This window comes from Cottoperca gobio, chromosome 16 (genome assembly GCF_900634415.1).
Source record: "Cottoperca gobio chromosome 16, fCotGob3.1, whole genome shotgun sequence".
Lineage (NCBI taxonomy): Eukaryota > Metazoa > Chordata > Actinopteri > Perciformes > Bovichtidae > Cottoperca > Cottoperca gobio.
Genome location: NC_041370.1, coordinates 7,348,527 through 7,359,872, shown reverse-complemented (window position 1 = coordinate 7,359,872; position 11,346 = coordinate 7,348,527). Strand labels below are relative to the sequence as shown.

General features: G+C 38.8%; 1 long non-coding RNA gene across 1 annotated transcript; it reads left to right on the top strand.

Annotated features, from left to right (window-relative positions):
• Positions 1 to 3,012: 3,012 nt before the first annotated feature.
• LOC115020762 (uncharacterized) lies at positions 3,013 to 7,577 on the top strand. The gene is made up of 3 exons (XR_003833679.1): positions 3,013 to 4,787; positions 6,131 to 6,206; positions 6,955 to 7,577. It is a non-coding gene; the product is annotated as an uncharacterized LOC115020762 (long non-coding RNA).
• Positions 7,578 to 11,346: the final 3,769 nt, after the last annotated feature.

Sequence of the window (11,346 nt, the reverse complement as noted above, 5' to 3'; positions counted from 1 at the left end):
GGGCCGGGCCTCCGAAAGGAGCAAATAAAAAGCGCTGGCATGAAGTGGTACTTCAGTTTCTCTCCAGCAAATGAGGGAGATGTGCAGGGGGGAAATGAGATTGAAGGAGAAGGGGAGTACTTCAGAGAGATATTGGCCTTCTTAGTATTTTCAGGGTTGTTAAAAATGTCTCAAAGGGTCAGCGTGGGCCTGGCGACTCATTTTATTCCACAGTGTTTGTGGCGTGGCCAAGAAGCCCAGACCGCCAAGGCTCTTATTACCCAAGCTGCACCTTCAAATTGTGATGGCTATTGTTAAAGAAATAAAGATAAGACCATTGGTCTTGCTGCATTCTTGAAAAAGACTAATTCTGTTTGTTTTTTTTTGTAATTTGGCTTTATTTAGCTGAACTTGTGATTATGTTTCATATAAATGTTGCTGAATAAAAGTACACATGATACACATAAATGGAAACATACACACACACACACATATATACTGTATACATGTAGGTATATATATATGTATATGTGTATATATACAGTATATATATATATATATATATATATATATATATATATATATACAGTATATGTATATATATATATATATATATATATATGTATGCATGTTTTCTTTATTTTATGTATCTTTATTTAACGTTGCATTTTTTATTAGTTAGTTAGTTAGTTAGTCTTTTCAAATGTTGTTTGCCTAATGTAAAATGTAAATTAGAATTTTAATGACAAAAAAGAAATAGGAAAAAATAATGTCTGACATATCTGACTGAAAAAAGGGATCCTGAATTAGATTTCAGCTTCATAGATTTAAGGATTTGATTGATTACAGAGACAAAAACTGCATACAACTCCTATATACTATCCAAATCTTGCTGCAGATAGATGGTCATATGTAAAGATTGAGTGATGGAGAGGCAGACAGACGTGAGCAGCCACTGATTGTTGTTCTATTGACCATGTGATTGGTCAATACATTGCTCTGTCTGAAACAGTATCTACCACTATCAGGTTGTCCCAAGCCGTCTACAAAAAAAACATATTTAGTCAATACATGCACATAGCTTTTCACATTTCCAGGAGTAGATTTTTCGTATTCTTTTGCTAAAAATAATTAAATAAATGTTCATTCCCTCCTATTCAGTCCTATCCCTCCTCATGTTCCAAACAGCAACTGCAATATCTCGGTCGAGCGTCTACACACAGAGGTGCACAGCTTCACTTACACTCTCCTTTTCCCTGCATCGCTCTATTTTGTGAGTGTGTGTATGTGTGCTTTCACTCCTGTCAGTCCACTTAAGGGCCTTTGGTTTCAGAGGAGGCCATTGTATTTCCTCCATCGCCTAGCAACCATCACCAAGGCCGGCACTCCATTGTTGCGGAGGCTGAGCACCTGAATTGCCTGCTGCCTGTTTCTACTTTTCAAAATTGTACTGTAATTTCACAAAGTGGTGTTTCAGCATTAGAGAGAGAGTGAGAGAGAGAGAGGGGGAGAGAGAGGTGGAGGGAGAGAGAGGGAGGGAGAGAGAGAGAAAGAGAGAAAGAGAGAAAGAGAGAGAGAGAGAGAGCGAGAAAGACGGCTGTGCTCCAAATTGGAGGGCTATGAAAATTGGGGGAAGCTTCATTCTGCTGGTTTCACATCAGGAGCTGCGCAAATTTACAAGAGACACACAAAACAGAGGAGAAGCGAAGACATTCAGAGCATATTGTGCATTCAGCAAAATGAAAACAAACACTGAGCGATTTATGTTGTGTAGCAGATTCGACCTATACCTGTGTGTGTGTGTGTGTATGTGTGTGTGTGTGTGTGTGTGTGTGTGTGTGTGTGTGTGTGTGTGTGTGTGTGTGTGTGTGTGAGAGAGAGAGAGAGAGATAACATCAGAGATTGAAACTGAGGGTTTTTTTCGTGAGTTTCCAACAGATGTGTGTTTATGGCTTTATAGTTTGTTGAAATGTACTTTATAGGCTGAGAAACTGAGAGAGAGAAATATACAAATAGAGAGAGAGAGAGAGAGAGAGAGAGAGAGAGAGAGAGAGAGAGAGAGAGAGAGAGAGAGAGAGAGAGAGAGAGAGAGAGAGCTACAAAAAGGAGAAAATGGGAAAAGATATGAACAGAGCAACATGTAGTGGGCGGGACTTGAGTGTTGAAAAGGTTTGTGGGCTAGATTTTTCTCTGTGACGTCACTTTTACACAGTTTACTTGAATAGCACCTGTGTGCATGGGGGCTGTCTGTCTGTCGGTTCTGAGAAAAAATATAACCCATGCCAGCAAAAACATATCTATCAGTGTTCTCCACTGGCCATTGGAGACAGACTGTGTTCTTTTTCCCCTCAGAGGCCAACATCCACTGTGTTGTCTTTAACCGCTGGGTGTTAGAGATTGCCCTCAACCCCTCTATTTTCTCAACCCCAAACCTTTTTAGCATCTTTTTTACGTGAGCCAACGAAAAAGATATGTTGTTTTTTTTTAAATATTATTTTTGTGAATTCAAGTGAGTTTGTTTTTTTTAATTTTTTTTACAAAGACTCCGCTTTCTCTTTGTGCAGTGAAAATTGCTCTTTTTTGTGCGCCTTCAATCAACGCCCTTGTGGATGACCCCAGGTGCCTAATTCAGAAACGGTAAGTGGCAACAATTTTACCTTCAGATAAATCAGTACGCCTCTCATTATATTGTATATATCGTATTGTTCCGACTGCGACATACCGAAAATATCTGAATCGCCTTTTGAATATTTCTGTGTTTGTCCCGTTTATTGGAACAATTTTGCTCTGGTAATCCAAATCCAAATTCCCCCTATATTTCCTGACATTGTTTGTCAGTGTCACCAGCTTTCTCTTATCAATCTTCAGTTGGGCAACCAGTCCATTCTGCCTCCTCCCTGCATTTAACATCAAACTGCACATGGATCCCGAGAAATCTGGTTATTCTTATTTGTTCTTGTGAAAAGCATTTAAAATACACACATTTAATTTCCAAACACACACAAACGGGGGCTTATTTACCAACATGCACACCTTAGACAGGCACACACAACACACTGACATACTGTAGATGTGTGCACACAAGCAAAAGCACACACACACACTTGCAGATCAGGTTTCATTGTGTCTGTGCAGTCCACAAACACACACACACACACGCACACAAACACACAGGGAGGTCTGTGTAGAGGCAGCACTGTTGGCCAACATGCTATCAAGTTTCAGTTTCATTTTCTGTGCATTCATGGTCAGGATTTACACAATGAAATTCAACATAAATCGTGAATGCAGAAGATTATTCATTTTTTTATTCTGTTACAAGAGAGAAAATGTGTTTTTATGTGATAGAACTGAAGAATAAGATGATAATGTGCATAAACACTCAAAGACAAAAAGACACTCCTACTGCCAACAGCCATTAGCTCCTCTTAATATATTATTTTATGACATAAGTATGTGATGATTCAAATATAGAGGGAATTAAAGTGCTTTTTCTGACATAAATCAGGCTTCTTATATGTCAGTACCATTTGTTTGCTGCAATATGTGTCCATCACTGTAATATGTTTCCTGCTAGAACATTAACAAAATAGCAAAGTGCAAGTGAGAAACAACTGACGGTATGTCTTCTCTCAAAAGCAGACTTCAGATGTCCAAAACGTTATTATCAACGTTAAATTATTGATCATTATTGACCTTACCTGGAACCTGTAGATTTCATAATGTGGAATTAAGTGCAGTACATGCAAGTGGGAAACATGTTAAATGAATGCAGTTGTTTTCAGCTGGAGGAGGTTAGGAAAGTTTAGGGGGAGCTGATGTATGGAAATAAAATGTAAAATAATCAGTGTTTGCAGACGGCCATAGCTTTTTCCAATAAGTAATTAATAAGATCTGATGGGAAATGATTATCTGTTGTTTTACTGTTGTAAAGACTGTTGTTATTTAATTATATGTATGTAATACTTGCAGTCTCTTATATACTGCTGTTTCTTTTAGATAAGGCTGCAACTGACACTAGTTTTCATTGTTAATTGTTCCACCAATTATTTCCTCGGTTAATCGTTTGGACTACAAAACAAAAGTGGGAAATGCCAGAGTGTCCAAGAACATGTGTCTTCAAATGTCTTTTATTTGTCAAACCAACCGTCCAAAACCCAGAAATACTCAATTTATTATAATGTCAAAGCAAAGAAAAGCAGAATATTCTCAGATTGGAACTTGGAACCGTTCCCTAAAACAATTAAGTGTTTAAAATAGTTGCAGATTTATTTTGTTTTGATCAACTAATTGTTGCAGCTCCACTTTTAACTGCAAACATTCTGTTGAGAAATATGATTTAACGCCTTTCAAGACTGCAACCTTGAATCGATATAAACTTTATCATACAGACACAAACAATTGGCTGAATGAGTACATTAATATTATTTTCCAAAGTGGAAAAGGATATTAACATTCTCACTGCATCCTTTCTCTTCACCACTCGCCTACTTTATCGCAGCGGCGTCGCTGACTGATAGCTGAATCAAACTGACACTGAACTGATTAACGCTGATGTCAGCACATAAAAACACAGCACAGTGACTGAGCGGCAGCTCGTCAGCAGGTGTTTTTTTCTCTGTTCCAGCGTGCAGGGTTGTCACCGGCTGTACCGAACCTCGGATCACACAGTTTGTCCTGGCAGATAACCCCGACGACGACCCCTGGCCCTGTCAAGCCTCTCTATCCATCCCTCGGCCTCGTCCTTCCTCCAGAACAAACTGAACCCTCCACAAGCTCACACACAACTGTTGCTTCCATGTTTCAAGGTAGAGAAACTGCATGTTGTGTGCACGTTGCAATAGATAGACGTGTACATATATATGTGTATTAATACAATGTAGAGGCAAAAAATAACTAAATATTCAACATCAGTGAAGACAGATGCAGGACTTTGTGATTCCTGTTTTCCAATATGAAAAACCCAGATAACGTAAGGTCAGATAGTGAAGATCGCACAGAGATAATTGCAGTTATTGAAATAAGAACTTGTTTATCTGTCTTGAAAGTGTTTTTATTTTGGAGCTTGAGCTTGAGCACTTTGACAGATGCTTTCTTGACAGGCTGCCAACGGATTCATTTAATCTCACAATGGAGAAGGCCGCTCAGAACTGCCAGTTCTTCTGTGACAAACAGCTTCTGGCCTTCAACCGAGAGGTTTGAGAGTGCTGAAGAAAGTTTGGTTTGAAAGAGAGCCGCTGAGGTTTTGTCAAAAGGAGCTTTTGACAAAGCACCCCCCCCCCCCTTGTCTCCATAGGATCACACATTAGCTCAAGGAGGCCACCTTGAGTATGACGTGTAGCTTGGCAACAGAACTGGAAGGAGACTCAGTCGCAGAAACACTACACTGAATAATACTGTAGTTTAATTACTATCCATTACTAAGAGAGCGCTAATCCATATGCTGTTCCCAGTGATTATTTCATTAGTTCATATATAGTTTACATGAAAGATTTAAATTTAGAATGAATTTTAGGATGCTCAGTTATTTGACAGAAAACAAAAAGGTGAATCTCATGGCCTTCACCGCCTGGAAGAGGAGGTCCATAGCGGCATGGAAGACTCGTGATTTTGTTGTTTTGGGGTTAAACTGACAACAAGTCATTGTCTTCCTCACTGCTTTGAGACACAAGCTTGAACTCAAGCCAAGTCTGGGATATTTCTCACTGAGCTCTAGTTTCCCTCGGTGCATGATAAAACATCAAGTGCTCCACTTGCCTTCCAGAAAAAGACGAGGAGCAATTACACCCCGCCGTGTTATTGTGCAGAACACACTAAACTCAGTCAAATCGCAAGTTCTCTCCGTGGAGAAGTCGCACAATTTTGAAAATCCTGCATCAAATGTTTAAAGGCACATTTCTTTAAATATCAGTCTTTGAGAAGTATTTTCAACTGAACTTCAGCGTGAAAAGAAATGCCCCAGATATGACTGAGATAAATCTAATTTATTTATAGCATGCAAATACTTTTGAGTTATCGACAGATAAGAAATTGGCTACGTGTTTAAAAATCGTTGCCGATCTTTAACGGATCATTTTGTTTTGCTTTTAGAGTGATTTACGTATTTCCAATTAATCTTTTCAATTTCAATTACGTTGGCTCACGTCTGCAGGGTTGGTGGTCATTTCTTTTCTGTCCCTTCTGTGTGGATGAGATGGCAGCATGCAGAAAGAAGTGGAATTTGACTGGTAAGAAACACATATTTGTTATTTTTCAAGACAAATTACCTCTCAATTACCTTAAACACATGATTTAAACTGTGCTTCAAATAATAATGACTTTCTTTTTATTCTTCCTAAAGTAAAATGGCTCGTGCTGCAGTTTGTTAGGAACGCTTTTGTTAACAGAACATTAAAACTGTATTTGAGGTATTTCCGTGATATTGATGTGTCCACTGTGTCCAAATTGTAAATTAAACATATAAATGCATCTGTTGTTAATCTGCTTCTTTTTTTACGTGTTGATTTTCTTTTCTTTCTCCCCATGCTAAAGTCGTTGAGATAAAAATAGACTTGTACATATTTGTTCTGGTTATCGTTCTGATTGTGTAGCAAGTTAATTACTTGCATAAAGTCAATACATCCATCATTTGGGTTGATCTCATCAACCTGATGTTATCCACGCTGTAAACTGGCCTCCAACCTATTTAACGGCCTACTTCAGAATATTGAACCATGGATGATGGAAAACATCAATGACCCAAAGGTTAGAGGAAATGTTGATATCGACTTCCACTTCATCGGGTGACTCTCATCAGATTCGGCTACAATATATTTCATTTCAACTTGATTACTTGCTCTTTGGCTTTTCATAAATTAATCTCTGTGCTCAGAATGCAAATACAATATTTACTCATATAAGCCAAAATAAATAAAAAAATACGTCATGATGACTTTCAAACAACTTTAATGATGACATTCAAACATTACATTTCAGATGACTTAAAGACAGAGGAGTATGATAGACAAACACCAGTGAAGTGTTTGGGGCAGAATGAAAAAGTGAGCGTTATCACTGATGGATCGGATCAGCATCGAGCTTTAATTAGCGGTGGAAAGAGCCTTGGTCTGGACTATCACCTGCTTGAAGAGTTTGTCCAACATGTCGGACAGAGACTTGACCTCAGTCTGGAAGTTCTCCATGATTGTGGCGATGGCGGGCTTCACCTGCTCCTGCAGGTTGGTGGCCTCGGCCTGGGCCTTGTCAACCAGATGCTTGATCTGTTCTCTAAGTCGTGCAGAAAGTAGAGGAAGCGACAATCTTCTGTAAATCACTGCTGCTGACTCTGACTTGTATTTAATAAAGAAAAAAAAGGAACTAAAACTGCCTGAAAATGTATTAGTGTGACTCTTAAGGAAAGTCTTTTGAGAAAACAGCTGTGATTGACTACTAATGGCTTCAAGCAGAGTGTATTATTTATGCACATGTATTCAGTCCAGGTATATGTCACGATAATGTGGGGTTTTATCTCAAAAACAACCCATTTACTATCCAAACTTCAATATAACCTTTTCATCTTGATAATTAACTGAAAGTGATATATTAAAATAAAAATAATTTCAAATAAATAAACGTGTACGGTATTTATTGGTATGTAGCTATAAAATAAAAGTCAAATTTGCAGAGGGAAAATGAACCCTTCTGAAACTTCTATATGACATTTTGACCATATTGTTCTTCTGTAATATATTCATGTAAACACTTAACGCTGGCCATTTACATTTGGAGTTTATGCTACAAGCATTTTCCTCAATGCCGAGCAAAGTCACAGTCACTGCATCCCGACAAAAGATAGAACAATATCATTTAGTCCATTAAACACTCAAGAGAGAGCGAGTGCAGTGCAGTTAGTGGAGGATGGATATAAAGCAGCAGATAATACTCACTGGTCAATGTTGGTCACCTCGACAGCCTTCATCTTCTCCGCCATGTCCTGGGATGCGGAGTTGATTTTGGCGGACATGTCACTGAGGATCTTGGTGAGCTGGTCGAAATTAGCCCCGGTGTCACGCTTCACCAGTGACCCGGCCTCAGTGCCTGTGAACACACGTTTACTCTTCTTTAGCTTTAAGAAACTTACACACTGCAGGACTTGAGGATAGTTTAGAATATTAACAGTAATGCCTTCAATTCAGGTTGAAGGATACACACACAATAAGACTATTTGATAAGCACTAGTTCTGAGCTGTTGTGTTAAAACCCTTTGAATTTGGTTGATTATCAGATTTATTTTAAACTTGCATGTTACAAATTAAGGTTTTCAATGAGACAAGGTTTTGATCGGCAGAAAATAAAGCAGACATTCAGAAGGTAAGTTTAGACATTGTATATTAAATACTGTTTTGTTTTTTTGAATCAGTGAAAATGTGTCTTACCATGAGCAACAGCCAGCACAACGACAAGAGCAGCAACAAGTGAGAATTTCATGACTGCAGATGAGCAAGATCAACCTGAAGTGTGTTAAAGGATTATTCAGATGAGACTGAAAGTTGCAAAGAATACATTCAAAATGGTGTCACACTGAAGTAAAGCAGTTAAAAGCACAGATGTCTCTGATGTTCCTGCATGTGAGTGAGAAGACAGCATCATTCAGCATAGACTTACCTTTAATCCTGGGGTTCGGTGGTCTAATGGTGCCTTCTGTCAGAGAGCCGGAGGCTTTTATAGCTCCAGAGGTTAAGTTAATCACAATGTTATCACTTCCAACACAAAGAAGTGACCTGACATGATGAGCACAATCTTTGAGCTGGTGAACCTTGAGGCTTCATTGCTCTCACCAGAAGTTTGTGACCTGATGAATTCTCACTTTATGTTTTAAATAAATAATTATGCTACTTTATACTTTTACTTCACTACATTTCAGAGGGAAATATAGTAAGTATTTAAAAAATATATACTTTACTACATTTCTCTGACAGTTGAAGTTACTGGTTACATTGAAGATCAAGGTTTTACATCTATTAAAATATGACGTATTGTTATAAATTAAACTACCCAACTGTATTTAAAGTTGTAAAATGTAGCTTTACTTCAAACATATACAACTAAAAATGTGGCCTACACATTAATGCATCAGGAATAACAATCCAGGAATAATTATTCTTGGACTTTTCATACTTTAACTACATTTTGCTGTTTATACTTTAGATGTTGAGTCGAGGGCTTTTGTCTGTAGGGAAGTTTTCTGTCCTTGAGATGTTGCCACGGAAGAAAGAAAAACACCACAAGGACTCTCACTGAGGCGCAAAATGAAACTATGAAAGTGCAGGAAACACAAAATAAATGGTTTCATAAAGATTTCATTTTAAGTACATTTTTCTTTCCTTTTCAGTGACATACATTATACAGCACGTCATCACAGCCCTGAGCTAATCAGGGGTTGATTGCCATTGTTATCTACTTAATACAGGGTCAGTTGATGAGACAGAGCTACTCAACTGTGCCGACTGAGCCTTGAACACTTGAAACTATTAGCAGTGTCCCCATACTGTACGTACAATCTACAGCAGGCTGAGGAGCTCATGATGACCTCGTCCCAGCAGAAGATACTTTAGCTCCCATGTGTGTCATCACACTGGGGCCTTCATGTTGTGTCTACAAGTCATGCAATGGTTCAAATTATTATGTGTACATTTGTATTTTATTTCTGATCCTTTGTTTTGAAACATAATGTGTTCTCTTTCGCCCCAATCACACGGAGATGAGTAGCCAGAAAGCCGTCTCGGTGTGATCAGCTCCTGACCGCCGTAGGCAAGGTTGGACATTGTGTTGCCTGGCATGTAACTATGGCAACGTACGTATCCATTTGTTTTTGTAGCTCTTGTTGCTGTACATCTCTTGTTTGGGAACAATGAGTCAAATAAACAGAAAACAAAGATATTATCATATCTTTTGTCTGCCATCTTGGATTCTGTCTTTCAAAGCATATTTAACAGTAAAGATGGCGGCGCAGCAGCTTCCAATAGCTAAATCCAATGTTTAAGTGGCGAGGTCATAATAACTGAATCATAGATGGTGATTTTAAATTCAACTGAGTGTCCACTATATATATTTAAAGATACATGAAGAAAAGTATTCTGCCAGAACAACTATGCAGCATGTTTCCACTGTTTGATGGACTCATGTCAGGTTGTGCATGTCACCGGACTTTATAGCTGCGTATTGATACACAGAGATGATGTGGACATTTCCATACTTACATACTAGTTCAATATAAGATTAAAGTCCAGGTCTGCTATTTACACTGACTTTAGGCCTGAGATACTAAAGAGTTGAGCCAAAGAACGGTGACACGTGTTTGTATTGTGGTTTTAGATTGCAATGGCGAGCAGAGCAGTCCAATGCACTCTCTCCTATAAACTGCAAGGATTCCTCTGGTAAAGCTTTGAGATCCCTTTGACATGGGCCACTAGACTGCAGCATTGTAAGAGCATCTCTTTAAAGGGTTAAGTGGAAAGGGAGCCCTGTCACCTTCGTGTCTAAACCAAATTTGGCCTTAACCTTGTGCCTTCAGCCTTAATCTTGTGACCATAGATATGGGTCAAAAATAAACTTGTCACTAACGTAACCTGCTATTCTGCTATCGTCCCTTATTACCAAGACTCCAAGAAACTGGTCTCCTCCACTCAGGCCCTTCTCCAAACAGCTGAAAGGCCTCTCGAATGTCCCCCCAAAGAAAATCTCCAAACCTCAGCTATTCCTTGATATCCTGTCCGGACATGACACATGAAAATCTGCTTGAATCAGCTTGAAAAAGTATCCTATTCTTAATGCCAATACTACAAACCAAACCCTCTCAGAATTCATCAAACTAAGGTATTGGTATTGGTTTTGGAATTAGCAAACGGGTATTGTTTGACACAGATACGGAACATTTTCTAAGTAAGAATACCCAGCCCTAGTGTCGACAAGACTGACAGTCCCCTCAGTTATGTGAAAGGTGAAATGCTCTATATTGTGTCCAGAAAGTAATCTGCATTGCTTCTGCTGAATTTAAAGCTAAAATATTAGTTGGTGAGTCTCCTCCCAGAGCCTAAGTATGCATGGCTTTTCCCAGGGAGAATAAGAGTTGAGATCCCTCTGAAGCTGAAACCTACACTGCCAGTTAAGTGCTGCTGTTCCCTAAATCTGTATGATACTCAACCATGACACTCAAACATCTACTGTACTATGTCTTGAGCTTTGTCCCTGCAGCAATTTCTAACTAACAAACAGGGACCTTAAGCTTTAACTCCAGCACAGGAAGTGCTTTCACTTTAAAAGAATATCCCTGTTTCTTCATGTTTCAGCAGAGTTCAGCATCCTAGTCATAACAGATGTGTTGTACAG